The 17920-nt window shown below is 45.7% G+C and overlaps 1 protein-coding gene across 13 annotated transcripts in view; it reads right to left on the bottom strand.

Annotated features, from left to right (window-relative positions):
• Positions 1-17920, bottom strand: part of ZNF831 (zinc finger protein 831) — a 109899-nt gene that overhangs the window by 76018 nt on the left and 15961 nt on the right. For 8 of the 13 annotated variants that reach the window (XR_006603865.1, XR_200013.3, XR_001180741.2 and 5 more), the window contains exon 2: positions 2104-2303. The exons of 3 other annotated variants lie outside the window; for them this stretch is intronic. The gene's annotated coding sequence lies outside the window, so the exon portion shown is untranslated. The remainder of the gene's footprint in view (positions 1-2103; positions 2304-17920) is intronic. 2 more of the 13 variants (XM_013060199.2, XM_004759954.3) reach the window with 1 other exon arrangement.

Raw genomic sequence — 17920 nt, 5'->3', positions numbered from 1 at the left:
TTCCAAAGCTCCCTTTTTTTTTTCTTTTTTTTTTTTCAAAAACAACCCATAAAGGGGCCTAGGGAAAGAAAGAGCATGGAAATGCCACAAATAGGTTCTAACAATGCATGTTTGCGGCCATGAAAGAGAAGGCTTTGGAGAAACGTACCCAAGGTGTTAAACACATTGAACTTTTCAGGAAGAATCTGGTGCTGAGTCCACTGTTTTAGCTACAAGTTTCCCAAGCCACCGTCTGTCACCTGCTGTGCCGTGTGGGGACCTCTCAGACCTTTACTTCCTCCCCATCCTTGGGTAATTGGGGTTTGCTGCAATACTTACTTTTTTCTTTTTTTAAGTTTTTCTCTCTCACTCCTTTTTTTTTTTTTTTAAGTTTATTTATTTGAGTAATCTTTACACCCAATGTAGGGCTTGAACTCATGACCCTGAGATCAAGGGCTGCATGCTCTTCCAACTGAGCCAGCCAGGTGCCCCTGGAATATGGTCACTTTAAAAGGGAGCTGTGTGCACGAGAGTGTGAATGGGCTCGGTGCAACTAAACTGCACACTTAAAAACTGTTACAATGATAAACTGTATGTTGTGCGTATCTTACAACTTTCAAAACGTAGGAAAAAAAAAAAGGTATGGGATGGATGGGTTGCTGTATCATTACCCAATAAGCCAAAACCTTACACTCACACAAAAACCTGCCCAGGGACGTTTGTAGCAGCTTTCATCATTAATTGCTAAAACTTGGGAGCAACCAAAATGGCCTTCAGCAGGTGGACGGAGAAGCTGTGGTCCGTCCAGACAGCTCAGTATCACCCAGCACTAGAACCAAATGAGCCATGAAGCCGTGAGAAGGCCTGGAAGAACCTTCAGTGCATACGACTAAGTGGAAGAAGCATGGCTGAAAAGACTACATCCTGTATGATTCCTACTACATGACTTTCTGGAAAAGGCAAAACTAGGAGGTAATTCCAAGATGAGTGGCTGCAGGGTTTGATGGGAGGGAAGAAGGCATGAGCAGGTGGGACGCAGAGGAAGCTCACGGCAGTGAGCGATTCTGTCTAATACTGTCGTGGCAGACACGTGCCATTATACATTGTCCAAACCCACACAATGCAGAACACCAAGAGGAATCCTAATGTCAACTCTGAACTTCAGTTAATAATTACGTATTAAGGGGCACCTGGGTGGCTCAGTCATTTGGCTCAGGTCATGATCTGAGGGTCCAGGGATCGAGCTCTGCACTGGGCTCTCGCCTCAGTGGGGAGCCTGCTTCCCCTTCTCCCTCTGCCTGCCTCTCTGCCTACTTGCGGTCTCTCTCTCTCTCTGTCAAATAAATAAATAAAAGCTTTAAAAAAATAAAAATAATGACGTATTAATACTGGCTCGTCAACTGTCACAACATTCCACACTAATGCAAGATGTTAAGCACAGGCCAAAGCAGACGGAGGCTCGGGTGAGCGCGACCTGGGAGCTCTCCGTACCCTCCCTTCATTTCTCCATAAACCTAAAACCATCCTTAAAAAACGAAGTCTATTAATTTTTAAAATTAAAAAAAATCAGAACAATGTTTTAAAAGACACATGAAAAGACGCTTATCCTTAAAGTCAAGAACCGCAAGGTGTATATATATATGATGCCCTGTTTTGCCTATCAGAGTAAATTAAAGAATATATTCTTGTAATAATTGGAGGAAAAAGGAGATTATTTTTCCTTAGAACTAATATTAAAATATGTAACCGTCTTTATATACGTGTATCTGTGGGGACCTCAGATGATCTAGCACAACTGAGTGGTATGGTCCCATGCTGTGGGGAATCATCTCCAATTTAAGATCTTGACCTGGGCCACCTTCAGCTAGACCCTCCAGATCAATCAGAGGCTCTTCCCTGTGCCTTCCCTCAGGGCTAGCCATGGCTCCCTGGGCCTCTGGCAAAGACTGGCAGGTCAGAGCGGGAGGGCAGAGAGCCGGGACGGGGCTGGTTCCGAGGGAGCGCCTTCCCTCTGCTGAAAGCCCAACGCTCGTCAGGCAGCATCTCTGGTCAGCTATCCTTGGGGCCCACGGGCCCTGGTTGAAGACCCATCTCGCAGACTCAAATTCCAGTTCCGACACTTACCCGGCTGTGTGGCTGCAGCAAGTTCCTTTCCCGTTAGGCTTCTCGTTGGTAAAATGAGGCTGAACAAGGATGAGAGAGAGACGCCCCACAGGCTCCTAAGACAGCGTAAGCACCAACGGGGAACAATCTGCTGACGGTTCCTGACATTTCTTTTTTCCTTTTCCAAGTTAATCACTTTCACTTTGGTCAGCCCGAGGCATCTAGCAGCCAAAAGAGAGGATTTCTACAGGCTGGCAGCAGGCATAGCTGGGCCTTACCCAGTGCCTGCCACGTGTCGGTCAGCAGCCCCAGTGCCTTCCAGGGGCGAGTCACCCCGTACACACCAGGCTCCCGCTTCGGAAGGCACCACTGGGCTTCCAGGGGAGCGGGAGGCTGCAGGAAGGAGAGACTTGCCCAAGGGCAAGCTGCTGGGGAGCGTGCTCCCTCATGAAGAAGGGAGACGGACAGAGAAACCCGTAAGTAAGCTTCAGCTTCCCACTTGCACAATAGATTTCTGGTCAGACATTAATCTTGAGAGCAGATACTATTGTTGAGGGCGAAAGGTTTTTCCCAATTACTTTCTCTCTTCATTTGACGTTTTGAGTTCCAAGACAAGAGGACCTGCACCTGGAAGGAAGTGGTCCCTGTGTCTGTGTAAGGCAGAGGAGGACACAGAGGTATACACAGACAGGCAACGTGAAGACCATGCAACCAGACAGAGACAGAGGGGTGCGGCCGCAAGCCAAGGGGCCCCTGGAGCCACCAGAAGAGGCAAGAGATGGGAAGGAGCCTCCCAAAAGCCTGCAGAGCAAGCCCCGTCCTGCCCACACCTGGATTTCAGACTTACAACCTCCAGACCGTGGGAGACCACACCGAAATTGTTTCAAACCTCCCAGTGTTGCAGGGGGACTTGGTTATAGCAGCCCCAGGACACTCATGTGGGAAACAGAAGAAAATGTTCCAATTGCTGGCTCTGGAAGATGATGAAGGGGTCACGGGCCCAGAAGAGGAAGGCAAGCAGGACAGGAGAAGGTGTAAGGCTGGGCAATCCCGGGCTGTCCCCACTCTGTTGAAGCCCTCTATAAGGAGATGGCCAGAGCCAGGCAAGGCTGGGCAGAGGGAGACCTCTGGGGCTAAGTCATCCGGAGCTGCCACAAGTCCTCCTGGAGGCTGAACAGGGTTTGGCTTGAGGCTCACATGGTGCTGGGAAGGGGGCTACGTGGTAGGAAGAAGAGCTCTGTTAACAAAACCCCAGAACAGGCCAAGTAGACCACCAGATGCCATCTTGGAGACGCTGTGGGTGAAGGAGCAGCCAAAGGATGTGAGATGAGGAGGCCCAGGACATTTCTTCTAGTTCACTCTGCAGAGAAGTTAGAGAGAGGGGCTTGGGAGGCAGGCTGCAAACCTCACTCCGCACTTATTCGTGCTGTGACCTCGGATGACCTGCACAACCTCCCTGTGACTCAGTTTCCTCACTATAAAATGGGGAAACAGTAATACTGTTATACAGTAATACCACCCCACAGGGTGGTGAGAGTTATGTGGCTTGGAAGTGAGCCTGGCCTAAAGTGCCAGCTCAAGAAAGTCAGTAAACACGTACTAACTTTCCTCTTGCCTCCTGCTAGCCAGGAACAGGGCCTTAGAGAAGAGCCACTTAGCCACAGGCAAAGGACAGGAGCGCTCTGCTCTATGTGTGTCCGAGCCGCAGAGTGAGTGCTCTTTCTCCGTGCCATGCAGTTCTCAGAATCATTACACTTAATGGCTGTATATTATTAAGCATTGGTCTGGACGGCCCGGCACATAGTAGGTATTCAATAAATAAACTGCTGAATGAGTGCAGCGCTGGAGAAGAGGAAAAAGAAATGGCTTAGCTTGGATGGGGAGCTGTGGCAGATTCAGTGCCCCATCCAGTGACTGCCCACCCTCTCCCCTTAAGAAAGAAGTCAACCAGAATCAGGGCCGAATGAAAGCAGAGGACACTCCCAGGTCCCGTGTCCCCACAGAATCAGGAGTGAGGGGGAGGTGAGGCTCGTGCCCAGACACTCCAGTGTAAAAAGAGTCCTCACCTGACACGAACCAAGCCATGCTGCCCCCGTCTCTCACCTCTCAGAACAAAGGTTCATACAGCGGGGAGGTTGAGCAACAGTAAAACTAATCATTTCAATCTCTTGGCAGTGCCCCTCGTCAACTCCACAAGCAAAGAGCAGGGTAAAAGAAGCGGACCTGAAGCCCACCTGGTTCTCACTCCATGAGCACCTCACCGCTGAGCGCGACCGCGGTGCCGGCGGTATGTTTAACGCTCCATGCCCTGAATAGACAAGTCCCCGGCCGCACGGGGTGCTCAAACAAGGAAACAAGATAAGCTTTAACACCAAAGGAAAAACTGACCGAGTCTGAGGTACTGAGAAATACTGTTGGCAGGTTGCAAAAACCGGCTCAATCCCTCACTCCTCACTGTTTCCACAGCCTTTGCAAGAGGTCTTTGCTGCTCTTCCCATTAAGATCCGGAGACGACTTCTCTACCCCTCGACTCTGGGTAACAGAGTGGCATTTATGATCATGAGCTGGTTCCAAGCCTGGCACTCAAAACCCTCCATCTGCCTCCGCTCTGGTTCAGCCATGAGAACAAGCCCCAGTGAGCCGCCTGGGGGACAAGAGCCCACGTGGAGCCAAGACAAGCCTTCCCAGGGAGGCCGCCTCAGTCCTGCCAGGCCCCAACAGAGCTAGTTGCTGCCCACAGACACCTGAGTGATCCCAGCCAGGATAAGACCCACTCAAATGAGCCCGGCCTCAGATTCTGACCCACAGCATCATAAGCTCAGCAAACAGTTGTCCTTTTAAGCCACTATGTTTGGGGATGTTTGTCAGGTAGCAAGAGCTAACTGAATAGTATGATAGCAACATGGTGCCCACCTGAGGAATTCTGAGGGTAATATTGACCAGCGGTGATTTTTGCCTTACCACATCCCTCACAGGCTGTGGCTCCACAATAAGCCACTTTCCCTGGGATTCGCTGCTGGGACAGACAACTGCATCAGCGGTGAAAGGGGTCAGAACTAATTAGTTCCTCTGGCAGTGGCACAGTACTTTGTCTTCAAATATCGAAAGGTCTTGACATAGAGTTTCTTCAGTTTCCCTTTTCCCACCATTGGTCACCCTCCCAGGCCAACTGAGCTTTGATGATGGCCTCTGTGTCTGATCTTTGCTCTCTGTTTTTTCACCCACTTCTCTGAAGGGCCCCCACAGCTCATAAATTAGCATTTTTAACCTACAGCAAGATTATCTTCCACTGGTTAAGGCAAGTACTCGCATGCTTTTCGACATCCATTTGAGATCAACACTGGTTGTTGGAATGCAAAAGAAACAGCTAGGAGAGAGGCCACAGGACACAAAGGACAGTTCTCCTGGCTGAGAGAGCTGACGGCAGGGATATCCCACTCTCTTCGGCTTAGAAAATACTATATGTTCTGCCCCACTTGGTCTCATCAGCTGGACGTTGTGCCAAAATGATGGGGGTGTTCTCATTCACAAACTCGGTTTATTTAGTAAAATATTTCAAACAAAAAGCGGTAGACTCTATTAGCACTGCTCAGGATGACATCAAATAGAGGAGTCCAGCTTAGTTTTCACGTATTAAAAATTCATTTTTTGATCCATTCAAGTGTTTATGGAGCATTTACTCTGGGTCAGGTGCTATTTCATGTGTTGACTTCCCTTATGATACAGCAGTACACAGAGAGCTGAGAGAATTTTTTTAAATAAATTATATAATGCATCAGAAAATAAGTATTACAGAAAAAGGTAGAGCATGGTAAGGAAAGGTAGGAGTGAGGCGGGGGAAGAGGCGGGCAAGGAGGAAGGGCTACCATTTGAAATGGGATGGGTCAGCTAAGCCTCACCTAGAAGGTGATGTCTAAACAAACATAGGAAGCTACTGATGGAGTGAGCCACAGGGGTATCTGGGGGAAGAGGGTTTCAGACAGCAGGAATAGCAGTACCAAGGCACTGAGGTGGGAATGTGTTTGGCATGCTTGAGACACGATACCCTAAACGAAAAGGAAAATTCATTCACAGATACCAACCTGCCCAACTTTATTTTGTGATTTTCTCAGGGACAGTCCATTACCCTGAATCTTTGTTTCCTCAGCTGCCAAGCGGGAAGAAAAAAGTCTAGGTACAAAGTGACCTACAACTGTAGGTATAGACTGACCCTTCTCAGTTCAATGACAAGAGGCTTGTCCCTATCACCCCTGTCACTATTACTTTCCTCTAAGGCAGATGGAGAAAGCACAGCTTAGAGCTGTCTCACTGGCCAAGAGATGGGGAGAACTGTCCTCCAGGGCCACCTCCCTTTATTCACAGAACACGAGTTTGTTAGATGTCGTGCATCCCAACACCAGTTCTCTGTATCACGGGCCTGATGACACTGGAGGCTTATCATGACCCCCTGCAGCTCAGAACCCATAAAATAAATGGTACATTAACACAATTCATGATCACCTGGCAGGCTATAAATAGATTTGTGTGTTTATGGTATGAAACATAATTCAGAATATGGTATTGGAGATAGTTACTGTTTTCTATAATTATATTAATTAGGCAGGAAAACTGCGAACAGATGTAGTGCTGAATTCAAAGCAGAATAGGAAAGAGGGTTCCAAATGTTGATCGGATTCAGAAGATTACAAGAGTTAACCCCTACCTATTCAACTGGCCACTTTGGGAATGTCCCATACAGGCAGGCATTCTCTGTACATACACACCTTGTGTGCACTGCGTGCAATGCACAACTACATGCAATGCACAGATCCACCTTACAGGGGGCTGTGGGCTCTACTCATTAAAGGCACAAAGATGATCTCTGGCTGACAGGCAATGGTATTCCTCAAACTTCTCCATCTTTTGGCAATTCCAGCCTGCACCAAACTTTTTCAATTAAGCTACAATTTACATACGGTACTATTTACCTTTTTAGTATACGGCTTTATGAATTGTGATAAGTAGATACAGCTGTGTAGCCACCAACAGAACGGAGATACAGAATACATCCTCCTCCTCCCAATTACCCCACATCTCTTCTGATCAGACCCTTCCCTTCCCCTAGCCTGGCAACCACAGATCTATTTCTGGCCCTATTGGTTTACCTTTTCCAGATGGGATAAAAATGGAATTTATATTTTTCTAGTAACTTTTCTAGTTGGACTTCTTTCACTCACCATAATGCCTCTGAGATGCACCCAAGTGGTTGCATGTTTCATTAGTTCATCCTGGTTATTGCCGGGTAGTATTCCAATATGTGGGTGCGCCACAGTTTGTTTACTTTCCCCACCTGTTGGGTGGGGTCTGAGGAAACCCAAGGTTGCAGGGTCAGGACATTCACCACTGTCTAACAGCAAGGAGACCATCCCTGCCCATGGTGGCAGTGGAAGCCATATGGGGAGCACTAACAGGGCATCGTATGTTTTCCAGGCACGGCTATCTCCCAGGGAGATATCAGTGATGGCCCAGTGGGGAGCGAAACCACCCCCTCCCCAAGGACCAACGAGAAGCTCCTCCTTGGGGGTTGAGACGGGGTGATCAACCTGGCCTTCTCTCCACCCGCTTCTCCTGCTGAGCAGTATCCAAGAAAGCCAGCTAAAACTGAAGGTTGAATCATCCAGGCTCATATAACACAGCACCAAAAAAGTCCACATTTCAACCAAAACTCATTTGTCATACCAAGAAACAGGAAGAAAGTGACTGGAAAAAAAAAAAAATCCACAGATGCTAACACCAAGATGTAAAAAATGTTGGAATTACCTGACACAGATTTTTAGATCAGCTATCATAAAAATGTTTCAATGAACACTTATGAATATGCTTGAAACAAATTAAAAAAATAGAAAGTTTTGGGGCACCTGGGTGGCTCAGTGGGTTAAAGCCTCTGCCCTTGGCTCAGGTCATGATCCCAGGGTCTTGGGATCGAGCTCCGCATTGGGCTCTCTGCTCAGCAGGAAGCCTGCTTCCTCCTCTCTGTATCTGCCTGCCTCTCTGCCTACTTGTGATCTCTGTCAAATAAATAAATAAAATCTTTAAAAAAAAAATAGAAAGTTTCAACAAAGAAGAAGAGGAGGAGGAGGAAAAGAACCTAATGGAAATCTTAAAACTGAAAAGCTCTCTAACAAAAATTTTTAAAACTCAATGGATGGGCTCCAGAGCAGGATGGAAAGAACCAAAAAAAGAGTCAATGTATTTGAAGATAAAGTAATAGAAATTCCTTGTCTGAACTATAGAAAGAAAACAGGCTTAAAAAATGAACAGAGCCTCAGGAACCTGTGGAACTAACAAAAAGTGTAACATTCATGTCATCAGAGTCCTGGCAGGGAAAATAAAAGGTGACTGAGCTCAAACAGTATTTAAATAATGCTGAAAACTTCAATTTCGCAAAAGACCTAAAACTTACAGATTCAAGAAGATAGTGAACCCCAAACTAGATAAAACCAAAAAAAACCCTCACCAACATACATCAGAGTCAAACTTCCAAACTCTAAAGACAAAGAAAAAAAGTCTTGAAAACAATGAGAAAGAAATGACACCTTACCTAAAGGGGAAAAACCATTCTAATGACAGCAAATTTCTCATCAGAAACTTGGAAGGCCAGAAGGAAATGGTACATTTTGAAAGGGCTGAAATAAAGGAGCTGTCAACCCAAATTCTATATCCAGAAAAAAAAAATCCTCCTTGAATAAAGGTGAAATCAAAACATTATCAAATAAAAGAGAACCAAGAGAATTTGTCGCCAGCAGACCTACTCTAGAGGAAGAGCCGAAGGAAGTTCTCCAAACAGAAAGGAAATAATAAAGTAGGAAACTTGGAACATCAAGAAGGAAAAACAGTAACAGAGTAAAAATACAGGTAAATACAGGTAATATTAGTATACCTATAAAAATACTTATTTTTTTTAAAGATTTTATTTATTTATTTGACAGAGAGAGATCACAAGTAGGCAGAGAGGCAGGCAGAGAGAGAGAGGGGGAAGCAGGCTCCCCACTGAGCAGAGAGCCTGATGTGGGACTCGATCCCAGGACCCTGAGATCATGACCTGAGCCGAAGGCAGAGGCTTTAACCCACTGAGCCACCCAGGCGCCCCAAAAATACCTATTTTTATACTTATAAAAATATACGAAAATTCTCAATTTCCTTTAGAATTCTTTAAATGATGACTGATGGTTGAAACAGGAAGAGCAGCCTGATGCGGCTCTAAACACAAGCAGAATATTTAAGATAACCATAAATGGGGAAGGGTAAATGGAGAAAAAGTTGTTACACTTCATTCCCAATGGTAAAATAATGACATGAGGGGACTCTGATGAACTACATGTCTACGATGTCATACAGACAGCAACCTCATACTCAATATGGGGATATCCGATGGAGTCAGGCCACAGGCCACAGGCCACAAACATGGTCTCTCTGAAACTGTACAGCCTAAGACCAGAGATGATGTGTCTGTAGCCTTCTTGACAGAGAAACTAGGGCCCCAGGAGTCAGAGCACCACCCATCTGTGGCTGGGGGTCTATACAAGGGGCTGCTCCCTCAGCAAGACCTACTTCCCACCACACAGCCCATGAGCTCTGAAGAGCTCTGTCCCTACCGGTGTCCAAACTCCCAGTATACAAACACATCTCCTGCCTCCTGCCTGCCCTCCAGGGTATTTACCTACTGTTTACCCAGCAACACCAGACAAGCTCTAATCTGGTTAACCTAGTTAACTCCTCTGCTGTTCAATGGCAAAACCACAGCTTCCCCATTAAGGTCCAAATCACTTCCAAGTGTGCCCTTTCTTGGATAATCTCTCTACCCTACGGTACCACAGAGAGTTTCTTATATCTTAGAGTTGGTCTTTTATGACAGTTCATTGTTCTTATGTTAAACTTCTGGAGTGTCAACTACTGTGGTTTCTGTCTCCTGATTAGACATAGATTACTACAGAATTCCAGGAGTGGTCCCAGGACACAGATCCCTAAAGATGGGATCTAGGGACTGATCTGGTCATGCCCCTGGACTTGAGTGTGATGGTAAGTTCCTTGCCAATAAGAAATGTGCTGCTGGTAACCCCTGACATGCAGTGGCGTCACAATTAATCAAGCTACCATCTGTGGTTGACTGTGATTAAGTGCCAACTGGAGCACGTTCCTCGGAAGCTCGAGTGCCTTCTGCTCTTGCCACATGGTGGTAATGAGGACTACAAAGGCTGTGGTGTGGGATGAACGTTTCTAAGTGCTTATGGAGAGAAAACGACAAGCTCAGGTCTGTTAACTCCTACCTCAAGTCATGGTCTGAAAAGCAGACAGCCTCCATGACAGCCCTAAAAAAATCCCTTCTTTCTCATAGCCACAGGGCTGGCATTGCTGAAAATCAAACACAAAACATAATGATGTAAGTTGCTGAATTAAAATGGCAGCTGAATTCACAGTCTTGCCAAGTTTCTCATGTGAAAATTAGGCCATTAATGGGGGAGAAAGAAGATTCTTGAAACGTGGAATAAGGAAATCTTACTGGACCTCAAGAAATTGACAATGTTGACATCTGGGTCATCCTGAGTCCCTCTTAGCAGCAGCAATAGATTTCCCTCCGATGTCCAAGACCTGTCTCCGTCAGTTTAAAAAGCCTTGTGATACCCTCACTTGGGGCAGACACCTTGAAAAGGGATGTCCCTTCTTCTCTGAACCCAGCCTACCAACCCCTGTTGCCAGAAGACCCCTAACAAGAACCATGTCTCAGCATGACTGGGTGGACAGGTATACACTGTGACCCTGGAGGAAACAGCTTATCTACCAAAAGAGCTGGAGGCCTTTGCCAATACATAGTCACAGAAACATGGGGAATATATATGTGGGAATGGATTCTCAGGACATTGAGAAATACATTAGTGAGGGGCCACTTGGGTCTCTGAAAACCTTTGTGGTTGCTATTTTTACAAGCCAAGCATAACTGTAGGGGATGCCACCCTTGGGATAGGCTCCTTGATTTCAATGTGATGTCTGAATCCCAGTATAGCAAAGGCCAAGTGGCAGAACTTAATTGTCAAAGGCAAAGTAGGCATGTCAACCACACAGCAGGGGGACATGTCAGTAGTCAGAATTCTTTGGGCCTCAGAGATCTTTAGAAGTGGTTGCCTGATCCTGTGTCCTTAAGAGCGAAAAAGGTGGAGGCGCCTGGGTGGCTCCGTCAGTTAAGCACCTGCCTTCGGCTCAGGTCATGATCCCAGGGTCCTGGGATCAAGCCCTGTATTGGGCTCCCTGCTCAGCAGAGAGCCAGCTTCTCCTTCTTCCTTTGCCTGCCGCTCCCCCTGCTTGTGCTCCCTTGCTCTCTCTCTGTCAGATAAATAAATAAAATCTTTTTAAAAAAAAAAAGTGAAAAAGATAGTCAGCCTGCTAGGACATTGCTTGGTCTACATGGCAAGAAACACTCTGTGGTAGTAAACAACCTGACTCAAGTCACCAAATGGACAATCATGACCTTGTATCCAGTTTTCAGATCTAAGTCAGTTCACAGGTCAGAGGTCCCTGAAGGACAGGGGGGGGTGCCAGGTCCCTGAAAGAGGAGCCCCTGCTTTTGCCACAAAGACACACTCGATCTTCCTTCTAGTCTTCCCCAGGGGGACCTTTAGCCACATACTAGAGTGACAGTAACTAGAGGAAAAACTAAATACTCAAACTTTTTAGGGAATACTACCTAATCCAAGGGTAAAGAACACATAGCAGCTGAGGTCCTGCCCTGAGGGCAAGAAAACTCTGGAATGGACCACGACCTCATGGCCACCTGCAGAAAGGACAGCAAGAGGAGCTTTCTGTGGGTCTCTATGCATGCGGTACCGAAGGGTCTGTCCACACAGAGTAATCATCCTCTACTTCTTTCTTCTCCTTCATACTTTTAGATTTTATGCATGAGTTATTATTGGAGGTTAACTTTGTAAAAGTTGTAAACTTGGTCTTTAGGGAAGAGAATATTCAGGAAGCCCTTGACTTACTCCGGGTAGTAATTAATATATCCTGTGATGGATATAATGACTATTTACTCTTATTTTGAAAGAGTTAAAACGTCTTCAATTGCAGGAAGGAAAGATGTATCTCGTTCGGCAGAAATACAGTGTTGTTTCATTGTGTTAAGGAAGTCCCAATATGTACATGGAAGCTGAGTGGCCCCGGGGGCAGGCCATGTCAGTTATGAATTTATTGCCTGTCAGTACCAAATGCACCCTTCGACATATGCTATACGATAAACAGTGCAATTCCTTTAAGATTTTAAAGAGGGCACGATGTTAAGGGGCATTCCAGGAAGAAGAGGCTCCCTACAATTTTTAGCAGCGGCCAAGGAGAGGCTCAGCCGTGCGGTGCAATGACATCCGCCAGAGCCCGCCCTGCCGGTCCCCACACACACGCCCCTGCGGTCCTGCAGCCTCAGCCTGACACTGAGCTGTCCACATCCCCACGCGCAGAAATCAAAGCCTGCCTATGGCTGGAGAGTCACACGGTTGTGCAGCTCCTTCTGTATCCTGTGCGCAGCAGCCCTCCAGTGGCTGCGGTGTCCACAGACAACCACTCCACCTCCCACCCATGCAGCCCATTAGCTCCAAAGGCCTCTGTCCCCACTGGTGTCCAGATGCCCAATGTACACCCATGTCTCCTATTGTCCGTCACCTGCTGACAGCCTACAATCCGGAATGTGTCCTATTGTTCACCCAGCAACTCCAGGCAAGCTCCAGTCTGGCTATATCAGCCAGCTTCTTTGCTCTTCGAGATCCAAGCCATAGCCTCTCCGATGAGGTAGGAACCTCTTCCAAGTCTGTCTTTCCTCTCAATCCTAAAGTACCCTACAAATTTTCCTTACATATTATAGTCACTCTCAACAAAGGATATTACTTCTTGTTTTAACTTTCTCTTGTATAACCTGTGTAATTTCTACTTCCTGCCAGGACCCAGATGCCATACCCGGAGAGACCATTTCCCAGACTGTAACACAAACCTTAGTAAGAACTGAAATCATACAGAGAGTGTTTTCTGCCCAGAATAAAATCAAACTGGACGTCAATAACAGAAAGGTAACAGGAAAATCTCCCAACACTTGGAAAGAATCAGCATACCACTAAGCAACCCAGGTGTTTAAAGACGAAGCATCAAGGGTAGCAACAATAACACCACCACCGAATGAGTGGTGCCTCTCAGAATTTGTGGGGAGCAGCTAGCACAGTGCTCAGAGGGAAATGGAGAGCACTAAAGGCTTGCATTAAGAGAACCACAAAGCAAAAATCTAAGCTCCTACTTCAAGTACCTAGTAAAAGAAAAGCATCATAAGCCCACAGCAAGCAGAAAGAAAGAGATAATAAAAAAAGGAAAGCAATCAATAAAGTTGGAAGAGAAAAATAATAGAGTCAATGAAAGAAAAAGCTTGTTCTTTCAGAAGATCAATAAAATTGATCTTCAAAATCTCTGTGAATACTGAGACAGGAAAAATGAGGGAAGACGCCCATTAGTAGTATCAGATAGGAAAGAAGCAGGGATAGCACTACAGACCCTGTGGATACCAAATGGATAAAAAGGGAATTCTGTGAATAAACATGATACTCAGATAAATCTGATAACCTAGATAAAATGGACAAATTCCTCAAAAAAGCACAAACTACCACAAGTTGCCAAATATGAAAGAGATCATTTGTATACCACTCTATTAAATAGACAGAATTTGTAATTTTAAAGCTCCCAAAAAAGAAATCTCCAGACCCTGATGGTTTCACTGAAGAATTCTACATAATGTTTAAAAAAGAATCAACACATTGGGGTGCCTGGGTGGCTCAGTGGGTTAAGCATCTGCCTTCGGCTCAGGTCATGATCCCAGGGTCCTGGATCAAGTCCCGTATCCGGCTCCCTGCTCATTGGGAAGCCTGACTCTCCCTCTCCCACTTCCCCTGCTTGTGTTCCCTCTCTTGCTCTGTCTGTCCCTGCCAAATAAATAAAATCTTTATAGAAAGAAAGAAAGAAAGAAAAGAATCAACACCAACCTCTTGCAGAAAACAGAAGAGGAGGGAAGACTTCCTAACTAATTTTATGAATCTACACGTTATCCTGACACCAAAGCAACAGCACAAAACAGAAAACTACAGAGCAACATCCTGCATGGATACCGAGGCAGAGTCCTTCACAAAAATATTAACAGACTCTACAGTATAGTTCTTCACGGCCAAGAGTTCCAAGGATGTACTAATGGGATCCACCACATTAACACAGTAAAGGAGGAAAATCATATGATCACACCAACTGATGTAGAAAAAGCTTTCAGTGCAAGTCAAAACCTACACGTGATAAAATCTCTCAGAACACAGAAAATAGAGGGAAAGTTTCTCAACGTGATGAGGAGCATCTACAAAACATCTATAGCTGAGGGGTGCCTAGGTGGCTCAGTGGGGGCCTTCAGCTCGGGTAGTGATCCCGGGGTCCTGGGATCCAGACCTGCATCGCGCTTTCTGCTCAGCAGGGAGCCTGCTTCCCCCCCTCTCTCTGCCTGCTTCTCTGCCTACTAGTGATCTCCGTCTGTCAAATAAATAAAATCTTAAAAAAAAATCTATAGCTGATACTACACTTAATGGCAAAAAGCTGAAATACTTTCTCCTTAAGATCAGGAACAAAACAAAGACGTCTCTCTAATCACTCTCATTCAACACAGTACTGGAAGTTCCAGCCAGTACGATAAAGCAAGAAAGGGAATCAAAGACCTATGCATAGGAAAGGAAGAAACAAAACTGCCCCTTTTTGCAGATGACGTGATTGTCTATGTAGAAAATTTCAAGAAATCTACAAAAAAAAAAATTCCTAGAACTAATAAATTCATCAAAGTCACATGATACAAGTTCAACATATAAAAGTTAATTCTACTTTCATAACTAACGAACTGGAAGCCAAAGCTTAAAATACAATGCCACTTAAAATCACTCAAAAATAGAAATACTTAGGAATACATCTAATGAAACCTGTGCAGGACCTATCTGCTGAAAAGTACGCGGCACTAACGGAAGAACTGCAAGAAGGTGTAAATGCAGAAGGAGGCACTGTGTCCACAGAGTGGAAAACTGACCTTAGTGAAGATGTTCGTTCTCACCAGACTGACATGCAGGCTCAAGTCCGTTCCTATCAAAATCCCAGTAAGACTTTTTATGGGCATAGACAAGACTATTCTAAAATTTATATAGAAAGGTAAAAGAACTGGAATAACTCAGTTTTGAAAATGGATAATAAAACGGAAATGATCAAATCAGTCTACATGATTTGAAAATGGATTACACATGGCGCCTGCATGGCTCCATTGGTTGAGCCTTGGGCTTAGGTAGTGATCCCAGACTTCCAGGATCAAGTCCCGCATCAGGCTCCCAGCTCCTTGGGGAGTCGGCTTCTCCCTCTGACCTTCTTCTCTCTCATGCTCCCTCTCACTCATTCTCTCTCAGATAAATGAATAAAATCTTTTAAAAATTTTTCTTAAAAAAAAAAAAAGAAAGAAAATGTATTACACAGCCACAGAACCAAGACTGTGCTGTATTCGCAAAGAAACAGACACGCAGATCAACAGAACAGAATTTTCTTAAAAAAACAGAATTAGACCCACATGAACATACCCAACTGATTGTGAACAAATGTTCAAAGGCAATTCAGCGGAGGGAGTATGTAACTTTTTCAACAACGGACATGTATAGGTACAAAAAATAAACTCAGCCTCAACCTCACCCCTTTTGTAGACAAAAATTAACTCAAAATGTGAAACGGGCTTGAATATAAAATGTAAAACCAGAAAGCTCTAGGAAAAAACACTGGAGAAAATCTTCAGGCTCTAGGGCACAGGAGAGAGTTTTCAGGGGCCCCTGGGTGGCTCCGTTGGTTAAGTGTCTGCCTTCGGTTTGGGTCATGATACCAGAGTCCTGGGATCAGACCCCACATCAGACTCCCTGCAGAGCAGGGAGTCTGCTTCTTCCTCTCTCTCTGTCCCTCCTCCTGTTTGTGTTCTTTCTGTCTAAAAAAAAAAAAAAAGAAAAAAAATGTTTTCAGACCTGAGCTAAAGATGAAAAATCACTGCTGTGTGAAAGCCCCTATTCAGAAGACAGTGAATAGAGTCCTGCAGACTCACGGGCTCCTGAGATGCTCAACACTGTCAGCCATCAGGGAAATGCCAACTAAAACCATAGTGAGGTATCACTGCACACCTATCAGAATGGCAAAAACAAAGCACAGTGACACCACCAGACACAGGGGCGGATGTGCATTCACCAGACACATTGGTGGTGTGAGTCTGGAAAAGTACAGTCATTCTGGAAAAGAACTGGGCAGTTTCAAAAAAAAAAAAAAATTAAAGATACAACTACCGCTCAATCCAGGGACTGCACTTCTGGGCATTTACCCCAGAGAAAGGATAGGTTCCGTCCACACAAAAGCCTGTACACAAATGTTCTTAGCAGCTTTTTAAGAACCAAAACCTAGAATCAGCCCAGATGTCCTTCAACAGACCAATGTTTAAACCAACTGTGGTACATCCACATCATAGAACACTAATTGGCAATAAGAAGGGCTAAACTCGGGGGGGGGGGGAAGAAGGGCTAAATTACTAATACGTAGAACTGGGATGACTTTCCAGAGAATTATGCTGCGCAAGGAAAGTTAATCCTAAAGACTACACGCTGTGTGGTCCTACCCATATAACATTCCTGAAGTGACAAATTCTAGAACTGGAGGATACACTGGTGGTTACTAGGAGTTAGGAGGAGGAGGGCAGGAGAAAAGTGAGCGAGACCATGAGGGAGGGACACTTCTGATGATGGAAATGATCTGCAGTTTGACCTTCCCAACGTCAATATCCTAATTGTGATCTGCAAAACGTTACCACGGGTGGGGGAGGGGGGACTGGATAAAAGCTACAAGGGATCTTTCTGAATATTTCTTACAACCACATGCAAATCTACAATTATCGTAAAACAAAATTTTACTGATTTATTAAAATAATAAACAGTAAATAAATAAATAACTGAAATAGGAACCACCCTGCCAGTGTGTGAATCAATGGATTTAATGCAGCGCCCATAGTTTCCCTAAACTAAAACCATGTCCCTAGCCTGGAGTTCCACAAGGCTCCCCTTAGAGAAACGGCCTCAATGGGCATCATTTTCCTTGACATGGTCTTCTTTGTACCAACCCCTTTTCCTTATGTATTCCTATGTTCGAAGCCCACAGGACATCACCACCATATAAGGAAAGCTCGGCCATGGCTATGACTACCGAGTGGTCATCATGAAACCACAGCTAAAGCAATGAAGGTCTGCAAAGGCCACGCTCACTTGGTTGCCAGCCAAAGCAGAAAAAAGGCTACCTCCCAATGCCCCAATCGAGCCCTGCAGAAACTCCCCCCCAGTGCGGTCATCCCAGGGCCACTCAGCCACCATCACAGCACCACACCCTGAAGGGCCGCGTGGGTGCTGGAATTCCCAGACTCCAGAGACAACCGCTGTCTTCGAGTCTGCTGCCCCTGACAAGCTCTGTGACTTTGACTAAGCCACCCAACTGCTCCGCACCGAGCACTTCGGATATGAGGAGGGGGGCTCATGTCCACTTTTTCAAAGAACTGGAAACAGAGTGGATGTGATTGGTGTGTGCAGAGCAGGTGCCCCACGTGTTGGGATCTTCCCTCTTAATCAAACAGAACTCCCCCAGCTCCCTTCTGCAAGCTCGGTTCTCTGCATACATGTTCACAATTTCTACAAGGAAAGAAGTCTCTGGCCGGTATCCATTTGCCTTTTGTCGTGGCCTCATTTCCCACAGGCCA

Source organism: Mustela putorius, unplaced genomic scaffold, assembly GCF_011764305.1.
Source record: "Mustela putorius furo isolate JIRA1106 unplaced genomic scaffold, ASM1176430v1.1 tig00003972_pilon_pilon_pilon, whole genome shotgun sequence".
Taxonomy (NCBI): Eukaryota; Metazoa; Chordata; class Mammalia; order Carnivora; family Mustelidae; genus Mustela; species Mustela putorius.
This window is presented reverse-complemented; position numbering and strand designations above follow the sequence as displayed.